Raw genomic sequence first — 14,724 nt, forward strand, 5'->3', positions numbered from 1 at the left:
GGTCGTCCCAGTAACCTGCGAGGAGGAGCGGGAGAACAAAGAATAAAAAATGAACGCCCTGGTTGGACAAGTGTGGACAATGTTTATATCTAAAACACACACCTGGCAGCGGACAACACTTATAACCATACATGCAAACCACAAGCCTACCCTTATTATGTGGCTGCAGACCGTGCGCGTACATAAGCAAGTCCATGGCTGTAACGCAGCTTTGTGGAACTCTATAAACGTGGCACATGCGTTTACCCATCGCTGCACACCACGCTGTGATAACTCAAAGGTGTTACGCAGCTTATGTCGAGCAAAGCCCTAGTTTGGCCATTCTGTTGCAAAAAAGGAAAGGGGAAATGAACATGAAGAGTTTTGAGACTTGTCATTATAGAACATTCTAATACAATGTGTTGTGGACTCAAGCAGGGAGAGGCCACAGCCGGTCTGGGTCTCCCACCCAGTGAAGTAAATGGAAGACATCCCAGGTGAGCTGATTTTAGGAGCATCTCTTGTTTGGTTAGTGCATGTTTTTTACACCCCCCCTAATTTCTGCTCAGTTTCTTGTAGGAACCCATTCTATGAACATCAAACCAGAAATTCACATCACTAAACAACGATCCTGGGATCCACAATGCCCTAAAACATCCCACCTCTTGCTGCAAACGCGTGAGAGCGCCTTTTGAGCGCAGCCCGCAGTCGTGCCAAGGAGGGGTGTGGACATAGCCACATTAGTCATCTGGGTCACCATCCATCCTTGCAGCACCTGTTAAGCATTACAGAACCTTAATTCTTTGGTCTCTGCTTTTGGCACTAGTAAAACTGTGCTAGCCCGTGGACTGGTGAAGTATTCAATAACTCGAAGGGCGAGCATTTTGTTGACCTTTGTGATTCCTCTCATGGTCTGACATTCTTTAGCCCCTGCTTTTCACAGGGACACTGTCACCAGTGTCAGTCATGCTGACCCCAATGGGTCAAGCCTGTTGTCAATGAGAACAGAGGGGCAAACTGACTTAACAGACTTGCGTTCCTGCTTTTGCTGCAGTGTCAGATTAGAAGAGTTTAACTCCTTCTATAGATCATCTGAAGGGTGTCCTTTTGTCATGACCATTGCCCCTGTCCCTGGTACTCGGGACCTCTGGGCCGCATCAGTGTCCCTGCGTGGCCCCAAGGGCCCAATCATGACCCCCAAGACTCTCTTGGAGTCAGTCCAGCTCATATGGCATAGGGGTGCTGGAGCTCTCAATGGCAAAAGCACAACATGGACGCCCCCACATGGTTCAGTTCCAGAACTGAACCATGCGGTCTAGCATTTAGGGTGTGTCGGGTCTGAAGGCACCTGGGATACCTGCAGACTATATATAAGCCACGCCCGAGCTGCAGAACACGCTTCGCGTTGCTCTGCACTCGCAGCGTCACGTTCACCGCGATCTGTCCTCTGCATTCCAGGCCTGCACCTGCAAGAAGAGCAACATCATTAGCCATCCTTACCTGCTAGTTATTCCAGCTCCTGTCGATCGCTCCAGTGTCCCGAACATCCAGCATCTCAGCGGATGCTCACTCTCTCATGGAAGCCGCAACCTAGGGGAGGAAATAGAAAGACAGCATTAGTATACGTTCGCATGTCGCATTTGAACAACAGTCGGAAGCATGCTTACCTGAGCGGACCTCGCTGTTGGTTTATTCCCGTTCTGGCCTTCCATCAACCTGCAAGAGAAAGGCAAGGCTGGTTAACGCGCATACTTACTTGACGGCGATTCGGACAACATATACTTATCGCTCCACATCCTTTCGGCAGCTTACCATCCGGAACATCACGGCGGCCTGCAAGAGAAGGATAACACAGGTTAGCACCGCAAAAGCGCACATAGCGCCGCGCTCCACGCTCCGCGCATTCACTTACCATCTCGAGCACAGCCCCCAGCCAGCTCGGCGTCTTCATCATTCCTTCCGCACCTAAGAGACAAGGAAAGACATTAACGGGGGCAATTACAAGTACGGACAAATTAGCAAAACAATAGACTTACCTGAAGAACTGAGTCTGACTCACGGGCCTGCGCCAGTGAAGCAAACTCGTCTCGAAGCGCCCCATCCACGACGCACCCCTGCACAGAACTGCAGGACGGAGAGCGCGCCATATCAAAATCCCAGTTGAGGAACGCTCTAAGGGGGTTATTGGGTTCACAAGGGAGGTGGGCCAGAGAGGAAGAGATTGTGGGCTAAATCAAAACTCCTGTATTCCAGACTAGATCCTCGGCAGAACGAGAACCCGGGGGAGGTGGATGCAGGTCGGAAGCAGTCCAACCAGATCTGGTGGTGTCCCTGTGGATACCAGGTGAGCGTTGCACCTTTTAGAAGATTTGGGAGGGGTTCACTCTCCTCTTCTTGATCAGAAGCTAGAAGCAAAGTTCCTATCTCTGATCTGGGCACGTAAACCTTAAGGCAGTTGGTGTGAAAGACCCTAGGGGCCTCCTTGCGGTTGCCCTTGTCCACCAGATAATTGACCTCTCCAAGCCTGACTACAATCTTAAAGCGTCCTGTCCACTTGTCCTGTAAAATGGATTTTATTGGAACCATAACTAGAACTAGCTGGTCTGGAGTTAACTCCACCATGTTAGCTTTCTGATCATGCCAATGCTTGACCAGGGCTTGACCAGCCTTCAAGTTTCAGAAGCTTCAGTCATCATGCGTGCTATCCTCTGTCTGAGGCCTAGCACATAGTAATTTGTACTGGTTTTGAGGGTGGAGCACTGTCCAGCCCTTCCTGACCATCGAGGAACTCAAAGGGACTTGAGGCACCCCTTCCTGACCATCGAGGAACTCAAAGGGACTTGAGGCACCTCTTTGTAAGCAAAAAAAAAGGAATGGCAGTAGAAGGTCCCACTTTCTTCTAAGGTACTTCTGAAGCACCTATCATGCACGTCATGGTTCTGTCAAACCTCTCCACCAACCCATTAGTTTGGGGATGGTAGGATGTTGAAAATGTGTAGATGACCCAACAGGTTTTCCACATGGCTTGCATGTAGTGGGATAGAACACCTGACCTCCTGTTGGACATTACCTCCTTAAGAAAACCTACTCTGCTAAAAAATACTAAGTAGGGCCTTAGCAACTGCCTTGGCAGTAACAGTTCTCATAGGTATGTTCTCAGGGTATCTAGTTGCATGGCCCAAAACAGCCAGGATGAAACGGTTGCCTGAGTAAGTTGGAGGGTCAAGGGGGAACCAACAATGTCAATTCCGACCCTCTTAAAAGGGACTCCCACAACTGGGAGGGGCTCCTAAAGGTTCCACTCTTGCCAGGCAATTGGTAAGTGTGACCGCTTCTGCAATGCTTTTCTACTTCCGCGCCCATCTTAGGTCAGTAGAAATACAGCGAGAGTCTCTTTGGTCCTTTTGGTACTCAAATGACCAACCAGAGGGACCTCATGGGCTAATGGCAGAAATTTCGTTCTCATTTTATGGGGTACCACCAGTCTCCTGAGGTCCCCTGGTGTAGATTTCATAGGCTCACTGTAGATGAGCTCATCCTCCCAGTGGAGTCTTATGTTTTCCTGGCTCTTGCCCTTTATGCTGGGAAGCTGCCTGCTGACGCAGACCTTCAACAGAGGGTCACTCTCTCTTTACCCCCTGCTAAAGTCTGTCTTAGAATGTCCACTTTCTGCAGCTTAGGATGATCTCTAGGTTCCAGATCCTCTAGACTGGGTTGAATCTCCTACACATTGGTTTCACCAGTAGGTGGATTGTCAGGGGATTCTTCCACCAACGCAGCCTCAACTGGAGGTGGGGGGGGTTCACTTGAGTTTTTCTCTCATTGAAACGCTTTTCGGGGCGTAGGTTTGGGCTAGAGTCCCTTCTTTCCTTTGAGACTCTAGATTCTTTCTTGGTCTCAGTGGGGGAGGTCTCTTAAGGTTGCCTCCCTGGGTTTTCCAATAAGCTGCCTCTTATTCTTAGAATGGGGCTTAGGGGTGCTGGAGACTATACCCCGGGCCTTCAAGTAGTTTCCCAACAGTGACTTACAAGGAACTTCAGACTGAACACTAACACTTATCCTGGCAGTCATATAATTTTTCTTAATGGTAGCTGGCATTATAAAACTGATTTGGACAGGGCATCCTGCTAAATTGGCGAGCCTTTTGGATGCCTTTGCTACATCCTCAGGTTTGGAAAAAAAGTAATCCACTGAAGTTAGGCTAACCACAGTGTCTCTGGCAGTGGTGTCCTGAACAAATTGTGTTGGTCCTCCATACACAATGGAGGACATAACAAATGCACACCCTTGTGCTGTATATACCAGCCAAATAAATAAAGTTATACATGTCTCAAACTCAATCTTTGCATTGTGAATTTATTCCTTCATGAAAAAAGTTTGTACAATCCAATTTCTTTCATTTGCTTAACATCAAAAATAATCATCATTCATCTGTATATACCCCTATTTCTTGTATACATCAATTTACATAATCCTTACTTAAACATACTGTATCATAAAAATTCATTAATTTTCTGAATTTCTCAATTTGAGTCCTCAGATCCTTGTATGGAGGTAATGTGAACTTCCAATGAATTGTTATCCTTAATTTGTTTGTTTGTGCTCCCAGTGTGAGCTACTAGGATTTTAACCTAGATCTTCCACTACGCGTTTCGGGCGATTTGTCCGCCCTTCTTCAGGTAGTTATCAATTTTTCCTTTTCTTAATTCTACAAATTAAGTATATGTATAAATTACTCCATTCATTTATAAATACTTCTGACGCATTACTTTTCACATAGTTCATACTCAATACACTGTACTAACCTTGAGAGAGTAAATCCAGTGGCAACCTTTTGCACATTTCTATATTATTGCAACTTTTTTTCTTATGTGTCCTTTGCTGAGATGTTTGAAACTGTTAAAAACAAAATGTCACTTTAGTTATCTGTCATCAGTCCTGTCACTTCACAACACTATTTACAACTTTAAAAAATGTGGTTCGATCGCGAGTGGGATCAGACGCTAAGCAGCGCTGGGCCCCACCTCTGCGATCAAAATTTTAGGAAGAAATCACTTCATTTGCGACACTTACCTCGCGGTAAAGTCACTGTTAATTCTGATTTTGGAAGCCTGTTCTCCGTATTTTAACATATTAGGTATCCAATGGGGGAGCTCAATTCTCCATGTTGCTGTAATTCTTGATAATTCTGCAATCAATATTTCAACCATATGGGTTACTCTCCCATACCTTATTCCATATACTTAAATAACTCTTTAGTAACAGACATCTTACTAATTCCTACCTGTTTTCTGTGCTCTTAGATTGATGGATGGAATTTGCGTACCGCTCTGTTAATGCGCCATGTTCTGTTGCTGACTCTTATTCGGAAAGACGACTCGCTTTCCGTGAAGCGTAATTCCTTAATATCGCTGTTTCTATAAATAGTACGCGTGTTACTCGAGTTACCCTGAACACTCCTGACTACAGTCATGGAATAACATGCGCTCGTTAGTTACCTTATTGTTTTTTCGATCCTTCCAAACGCTGCCTGCCCTCGTGTTCACTCTGTGTCCTGGGTCCTGCATCCAATGGTTGCTAAGCAACCAGGCTCAACTGAGGTCTCCTATATTGCCTGTTTACTAATTCCCACAGACCTTTACAGCCACCATGTTGGGTGTGTAGTTCAACCTCACGCTAATGTTATTCCCAGTTCAGATTGGGAAATCTTTTCTGTTTGTAAACAAGTTTCTAATCATTTATCATGTAAATTTTCATAGGAAACCTGGGTCAAATATCCTCGCACACTTAACCTTCCGAGAGTTCATAGCAATCGTGCTCTAAATACGTTCATTTCATAGATAAAACATTTCAGAATATATCTTTACAGTTAATTAATGTTCATTACCCATTCACATATGCTTTCTTCCATATTTTTCAAAAACAGAATTAATCGTGTGATATTAGTACAATTCGTCCTTCCACATCTTTAGTGTTTACAATACAAATTTGAAAGTTATACTTGTGTATTCACAGCTTCATAGTCCATATCTGCTCTCTCTATATATATATATATATATATATATATATTTTTTTTTTTTTTTTTTTTTCACATAGTATATAGATGTTAATACAACAATTCTCATAGAAATGTCTTAAGGGCAGACTTAATATATAAATGTTGATGTCACAGTTCTCACATTAATGTCTTAAAGGCAGAATTTATTGTACATCTCACTGTTTTTCTTCTTGGGCACTTTTTTTTTCTTCTCTACATATCTCATCCTCTGCATTATCTGTAATTTTAAAAAGAATTCCAAGTTGAAAGATCTGCCTTCTCTTGGTTTATAAAAAACAGTTTAGATCCCATTCGATGTTCATGCCTCTCGGATACATTCTGTCCAGCTTTTCTATCCAGAAAATCTCCCTTTGTTGCAACATTTTATTCAAATTGCCTCCTCTTCGTGGTAGTGTCACATGTTCCAGTATTACAAATTTCATTTGTGCTATCGTGTGCTTCATTTTCACAAAGTGTTGCGCCACTGGTTGCTGTCTTACATTTGACTTGTGTTCACACCATCGTGTTTTAGCCTTGCGTCCTGTCAGTCCCACGTAATAGAGTCCACAAGGACACTTAATTCCATATATTACATTGCTGGTGTCGCACGTTGAGGTGTGCAACAATTGTTTTCTTTTTCCATTATAAGGATGGTTTATTGTATTTCCTTTAAGTTGTTATTACAATTATTACACGCAATAGTGCCTTTGTATGTCAGATTTCATTAAATTGTCTCGAATTGATGGACTTTTAGCGTATGCAAATAATGGTGGCTTTGGGAACAACGCTGATAGTGTTGGATCAGTTTCAAGGAGTTTCCAATTTTTCTTAATTATTCTTCTGATTGAATTGCTTTGGTGCGAATATGTAGTCACATAGACCAATTCAGTTTGTTCTTTTTTGTCGGCGTCATTGTTTCTGACCTTGGAATTCCCTTGACTTTGACAGAATGTTTAGATACTGAATCTGGACTGTATCCTCTTGCCAAAACTTTTTTGCCGAGATTGCTCACTTTCATGTCATAATCTTCTTCTTTTGATATAATTCTTCTGTATCTTATAAATTGACTTAAATGGGGTGCTTTCTGTTCTTTTTGGATGAAAGCTTGATGCGAGTAATAAACTATATCTGTCTGTTTTCGTGAATACTGTTGTCTCCAGTTTGTCGGTGTTGAGAATAAACCATTACATCCAAGAATTCAATTGATGTTTTGCTCATTTTGTGAGTAAATTTAATTCTTGGGGTAATTGAGTTCATAAATGAAAAGAATTCATTTAGTTCTTCCTCTGTCCATTCCAAATTCCAAAAAGGTCATCTATGAAGCAGGCATTTTAGTTTGTTCTTCCATCTTGGGTTTTGTAGAACATGTGTTTCTTCCAAATAAGTCATGTAAGTGTTGGCATAACTCGGGGCCATAGCCGCACCCATGGACGTTCCAGAGATCTGGATAAAATATCGATCCTCAAACATGAAGAAATTATTGTTCAATATGATGGTAAGTAATTTCAATATGAATAGGCGATCACTGTTTACCACTTCTCTTGTGTTTAGTAGAAGCCATTCCATCGCCTCAAGTCCTGCTTGATGATTGTTTGTATACAGACTCGTCACGTCCATTGTGAACATGTTGTCCGTGCTCTCTTCAAACTTAATAGATTCCAGTGTTTTCAAGAAATGATTAGTATCCTTGATGTATGTCGTGGACTTTTGTGTCAGGGGTTGAATCACTTTATCAACATATTGTGCCAATGGTTCTAGTAGACTATTCTTGGCTGCAATTATTGGTTGTCCTGGTGGATTATCACAGTTCTTGTGGATCTTAGGTAATATGTATATTACAGGCATTATTGGAGGTGTCTTCATTAAAAACTGCTTTGTTTTATTCGTGATAATCTCATCTGTTTCTGCTTCAAGTGTTTTATTGATTATCTCACATTCTCTCTGTTGGATCATGTGGTACTTCCATATAGGTGTCTCGATCATTCAATTGCCGTTCGACCTCTGCTTTTACTTCAAAATATCCATAATCACGAATGCCCCACTTTTATCCGCAGGTTTCAGTATGATATTCAGATTTTGCCACAGTCTAGTGAGAACTTGTTTCGCTCTATTTGTTAGGTTGGAATTCCTTTTGTCTTTGAATCTTACTGTCTGTAGATCTTTCAATACGATTTTTTGAAAAGCCTCCATCACTGGATTCTGTATTTGTGGATTGAAAGTGCTCTTTAATTTCATTTCCAAGTTTTCATTACTGGGTGTTTTTTCTTGCAATTCTAATGAATCAAAAAATATTTTTAATCATTTTCCTGGTTAGCTTAAAGAAATCAATCTTTTCTTTGAGTAACGTGCTATTGTAAGATGGAACAAATGAAATTCCCTTTCGCAATGTCTTTTTTTCAAAATTTGTAAGATAATTAGATATGTTTATCACTAAGTTTTCTTCTGTTGCAAGTTGGCTTTTCTTAATGGATTTTTTTCTTTTTCCCTCTTCGGCACGGATTCAGTCTAAAAAAAAGAGTATATAGGTGTCTGAGTTTCAACAATTGGTTTCGATGTTTTTCGTACTTGACTACTTCCTGACTTCCTCGTTCTCTGTTTGTTCTTTCCTCCCTTCGGATTGTGGGCGTTCAGTCTCTCCACTGAATGCGTCCGATGATTGAGTGGTTTGATTTGGATCTTTTCTATTTCTATTATTCCAACCAGGTCTTGTCCCTCTAGTGTTGTCTTTTTGTTGATGGTATTCTTTCCACGTGTACACTATATGCAATTTATAATCTAGGGTATCCCTCCAGAACTTTCTAATCATTTTAGATTCAATTTCCTTCTTATAATTGTCCAATTTGTTTATCTCCTCCAGTAATGCTGATATTTCGTCCTTTGTCATCAATGATGCCAATGATTTCTTGGTTGTTTCCAGATCTACTTCAATCGTTGTTAAAGATTTAGATAGTTCCTCTATCGTGAGGAGTATCAAGTCAAGCGAACACTTATTCAGTATGAGTCTCCAACGTTTAACAAACTCAGGATTTTCCTTACATAAGGTCGGTTCCAGATCTATTCTTAGGCCCCTTGGAATTCTCTGTGCCTTAAAGTATTGAGATAATGTGGTTGCATGTAGTCTTTGACTTATCTCTCTGCGTATCAGGCGCTCAAGTTGGTTTACTAGTTCTTCAGGTCTTGAGTCAGTTGACCCTGGTTGCTTAGCAACCATTGGATGCAGGACCCAGGGCACAGAGTGAACACGAGAGCGGGCAACGTTTGAAAGGATCGAAAAAACAATAAGGTAACTAACGAGCGCACGTTATTCCGTGACTGTAGTCAGGAGTGTTCAGGGTTACTCGAGTAACACGCGTACTTACAACTATTTATAGAAACGGCAATATTAAGGAATTACGCTTCACGGAAAGTGAGTTGTCTTTCCGAATAAGAGTCAGCAACAGAACATGGCGCATTAACAGAGCGGTATGCAAATTCCATCCATCAATCTAAGAGCACAGAAAACAGGTAGGAACTAGTAAGAATGTCCGTTACTAAAGAATTATTTAAGTATATGGAATAAGGTATGGGAGAGTAACCCATATGGTTGAAATATTGATTGCAGAATTATCAAGAATTACAGCAACATGGAGAATTGAGCTCCCCCATTGGATACCTAATATGTTAAAATACGGAGAACAGGCTTCCCAAATCAGAATTGAGGTGTCGCAAATAAAGTGATTTCTTCCTAAAATTTTGATCGCGGGGACCAGCGCTGTTTTTTAGCGACTGATGCCACTCGCGATCGAACCACATTTTCTAAAGTTGTAAATAGTGTTGTGAAGTGACAGGACTTTGAGGACAGATAACTAAAGTGAAATTATTTTGTTTTTAACAGTTTCAAACATCTCCGCAAAGGACACACAAGAAAAAAAGTTGCAATAATATAGAAACGTGCAAAAGGTTGCCACACTTGGGTTTACTCTCTCAAGGTTAGTACAGTGTACTGAGTATGAACTATGTGAAAAGTAATACGTCAGAAGTATTTATAAATGTATGGAGTAATTTATACATATACATTCTTTGTAGAATTAAGAAAAGGAAAAATTGATGTCCCCACCTGAAGAAGGGCAGACAAATCGCCCGGAACGCGTAGTGGAAGATCTAGGTTAAAATCCTAGTAGCTCACACTGGGAGCACAAACAAACAACAAATTAAGGATATCAATTCATTGGAAGTTCACATTACCTCCATACAAGGATCTATGAGGACTAAATTGAGAAATTCAGAAAATTAATGAATTTTCGTTTTTATGAAACAGTATGTTTAAGTAGGGATTATGTAAATTGATGTATACAAGAAATAGGGTATATACAGATGAATGATGATTATTTTTGATAGGCAAATGAAATTGGATTGTGCAAACTTTTTTCATGAAGGAATAAATTCACAATGCAAAGATTGAGTTTGAGACGTTTATAAAGTATAACTTTATTTATTTGGCTGGTATATACAGCACCAGGGTGTGCATTTATGTCCCCCATTGTGTATGGAGGACCACCACAATTTGTTTAGATTTTCAGTCTGGTAGCACAGACTTAACAAATTGCACCTAAGATTTTAGGTTAACGCAGATTGTTTATATTCATTATCATAGAATTAACACAAGATACAGTGTGCAATTCCACAACCAAATTTTCGGCAGTGGTGTCCTGGCCATTTACAAGTACGCTGTGCTTATAACATTCTTTAGTTTTATCGGGGTTGGAGTTAGACATCTAGGTTCGGTTGTTCCCACAGTCCCAGGGGCACTAAAGTAAGTATCTCTAGCTTCAACACCAATGGGTTCTTCAGCTTGTGGGTGAAAGGTGGCACCTGTCATTGGAGCTTCTCCCTCTGAGTGAAGGTTAAGGAGACTAATGGGAACCCTGAAGGTTTACCCTTGCATGTGGGATCTCCTTTCACATGGTCACCCAACCCACAAACCACACATTTGACAAAGGTTCTTTGGAATGGGGGTTTCTGGTAACCACCTCTGGTTTGGCCCCAGAAGTTTCACTAACACTATGAGGTTTATGGTGGAATTTACCCTTATGTTTGTGGCCCTCTTTTGGTGGTGGATTTGTGGAATGATCTTTCCCTTCTTTCTTATGCTTGCTTATGCTTTTTCCCCCCTCCTCCTTCGCATGAGAAGCTCCAGGATCGTTGCGAGTATCCCTGTGGGCTAGCCACAAGTAAGTAGATGGTGCTAACCTCTTAGGATCAAGTTTTTTTTAAAGTTGGACAGGTGCAGCCTCAGCTCTGGGGAAAGGGCATCAAAAATTCTTTCTAGCATGACAAGACATCTCAAACCATCATATGTGCTCACTCTATGCCCCTTAATCCTCTTATCCAAGTTTTTCAGGCTCTCGCACACCAAGGCTGCCCATAATGCACCATCTTTCTTCTTATGGCTTCTAAACCTTTTCAGGTATTGGGAAGGGTTTCCCAAACCTGGCTATGAGAGCTAACTTAACCAACTGGTAATCCTCTCTATTCGCATAATTCATCTCCACCACAGCCACTCTGGTGGTGCCTAGAGATGACCCAAAAACTACCTTAAAAGTAAATTCAAAAGTTCCCAACCAATCCAGAATCTTTCTTCACATCATACACCCATGTCACATGCCAAATCCTTGGAGACGAGGCTTCTTGAACTTGGAGGCATCAGGCAAAGAGGAGTCTGACAGGGAAGATGAGTCAAGAGACAACTTTTCTTTTCTTGTTCATGCCGCATTGCCTTATCTCGGAGTTGCAGATCTTAATTTTTTTGACCCTCATTTCTGATTGCATTTCCAGCTTTCTGAATCCTAGTTGGATTTTCATCTCTTCTATTTCGAGGAGAACTTCCAGTTTAATGTCAGCAGAAAGTAGGGGTAAGGCTAGAAGAGCTGGAGGTGGCCTGCTGGACCTTCTTATGTCCTCCTCTACTTCAGACTCTTCACCTCTTAGGAGATGAGGACTAAGGGTTCGACTTTGTCTCATATATTCTCTTCACACACATCTATATCAGGAGTAGGGGTTTCAGGCCTACTCGCAATAAGTTGGTGATCAAGAAGCATTGAATCAATTCACTTGTCTTTCCTTTATAATGGAGGCCTCCTGTCTCTACACCTATCTTTAAATAGATCTACTGTAAGATCGATCAGGACCTCTGCTTTGAAGTTGTCCATGTTAGTTATTTAGTGGTCACTGGTTAGGTAGAACCAGCCTTGTGGATGGATTCTCTGGACACGAGTACAACCGAGACTCCATGTAATCAGACTACTCAATCCCAATGCTGCCACCAGTGTTAGGGGAGTTTTCCTAAAGTCTACCAACAGGTGAGACTCTATAAGATTATCCCTTGGTATAAAGGTCCCAACTCTTAGTATATGCATTTACTACCGAAAGGTTTGGTAGAATGGCAGAGCAGCCAGCCTTATCTTAGGAGGAGGATGTGAGCGTAGTTAAGTACAAAGAACTCAGTAAATACATGGGCCCAAAGAAACTCACACACTTGTAGTTGTAGTAAATTAGACATGTATTTTATATACACAAGGCAATTTCCAACTACTCCACACACTCGAAAGCGTGAGCAATACTTCAGGTGAGTAAACCAATACTTTGGGGGGGGGGGAGAAATGGAGTTCGTGAACACAGTTCAGTGGTATGTAAAAATACTTGTTATAGTCACTCAGATCATGTTCTGTTATATGAATAAAAAGGGTTATTCAGCAATAGCAGTTAAATACTTTCAAAGTACATACCTATCTGGTTATGTGTTCTTAAAAGTCAGATTGGAGGGGACCACATGTAAAGCACAGCAACAGAAAAGGCGAAGTTCCGAAGGATTACTTGATTACAAGTATCATGCGTTCGATGGTCAAAAAGGTTTCAGTGACCTTGGTAAAGGCTCCCTTAAGGCGCACAGGCATTTTAGCCTGGGCGATCTGTATGGGTGAACTGCCTTCATTTTTCGGTCCTATGCTCTGGTTAGGAGACTTTGAGTAGGCAGATATTGACGTTGGAGGTCCAAGTGGAGCTCATCAAAGATCTGGGATGATTGGTTCACGGGAAGACGATGCACTGCATTTGGGTCCGAGGTCCACTGGTAGTGGCGGTTTGCAGCCCAGGAAGGTTGCAGCACGTCGGATGATGGCTCGGTCTGCAGGTTGTCTTATGGCTAGTTGGTCCCACCAGCCAAGGGGAAGGAGTCCTCTTTGGAGCTCCTCTGTAGATTTGAATACAGGGTCAGGACAGCAGTAGTCTCTTCACGTTTGCTGGAAGGGGCTGCAGGTGTCTCTGGTAGTAGTCTTCGGATCTTCTGTTCCAGTGATTTGACTTACTTTCCTGCACCTCCATCTTTTTTTAGGATTTTACCCTCATCCTCTTCAAACTCTCCCGGCATTTTACAGAAATAGGTGGGTGGCTGTGCAATCAGGACAGCCAGCCGCCCAGCGGGAACTTGTTCCTTTCAGGCACGCCAGAAGACAATGGATGATAGAGTTTCGGGATCCTCCCATGCTTCCTGTCCTCGCAGACGGTACACCGTTCATCGCCCGTTTTTTCTTTTCGCTGCAGTTTTTGCTGAACATTCTTTTGCTGAAACAAATCGGCGAAAATTATGCAGGGGGGGTAAGGACATAAGGGGAAGGGCAGGGTAGGGGTGTAGGGAATAAATAGGGGATTGGGGGATTGAATGACCCGACCCACCTCCAAATAAGTGTTTTTTTTTTCCAGCAAATAATTTTCAGCTAAAAAAAGCTGAGAAAAAACATAGAACCCTCGCAGACACATCTGACCCTTGGCGGGCTACACAAAGGGTTCCCGCCGAAGACCAAACTCATTTCACAACCACCCCATCCAAGGATGACAAAAGTAAGGCCAAGAAAGAACCACACAAGAAATGGCAAGGAAGAAACCACCATGTTGGAACAAATGTGACCCTTCTGTGCATAGCAGCAGCTGTGAAAACAGACTGCGAACAAAAATAGCACAAAAGCCGGTAGACCGTGTCCACTGCCACCAGCCATAACTTTAGGGTTGTTACTGTAACAAATGTCACAGGCGCTGAGAGAAAGGGGGATACTAGGTATACCCTCAGCACTCCACATAGGGTGGTGTGTGCTGATATCTCCAAAGGGAAAGCTGAGAAGGATAACAAGTATCCTCCTGTCCTTGAAAATTAGTTCTTAAGGAAAATGAAAGCATAAAAAGAGCCCAAAGGGCTCATAGGCAACACTGCATATAGGGTGCTGTGTGCTGCAAAAGTGAAAGACGGATGCCTTTTTAAAAAGGTATGGAGGAAAGCATGACTCCATAAAATAAAAATACAATGAACATGGTTCCCATGGTCAGAGCAGAAAGAATGCTTGAGGGGGGAAAAAGACGTCCCTCATTCAGGAGAAAAGGAAAAAGGTCCAGAAGTCCAGCACAAAGTGTTGGGGTGGGGGGGCTCTCAAGGTGAGGGGATTAAGCATAAAACTGAAAAATCTCGCTAACAATACGTCACCTTTGATATTATGACAAATAGACTTGAAAAATATGGAACCGTACCCTTTTTGTTTAACATTCGGTTTTCTGAAGCGCGCTGCTCACATCTGCACGAGTAAGTAGGTACTTCACATTTGTATTCTCTTACAGAGCAAATAATGGGGGAGGAGGGATAGGGGTGTGTGTGTGTCAAGTTAATTCATCTTGGCTGTTTTTCT

At 42.3% G+C, this 14,724-nt stretch overlaps 1 protein-coding gene across 2 annotated transcripts in view; it reads left to right on the forward strand.

Annotated features, from left to right (window-relative positions):
• The window catches only part of POLA2 (DNA polymerase alpha 2, accessory subunit), a 910,834-nt gene that overhangs the window by 596,989 nt on the left and 299,121 nt on the right, over positions 1 to 14,724 (forward strand). The window lies entirely within an intron of this gene.

Source organism: Ambystoma mexicanum, chromosome 2p, assembly GCF_040938575.1.
Source record: "Ambystoma mexicanum isolate Mex_15411 chromosome 2p, UKY_AmexF1_1, whole genome shotgun sequence".
Classification (NCBI taxonomy): domain Eukaryota; kingdom Metazoa; phylum Chordata; class Amphibia; order Caudata; family Ambystomatidae; genus Ambystoma; species Ambystoma mexicanum.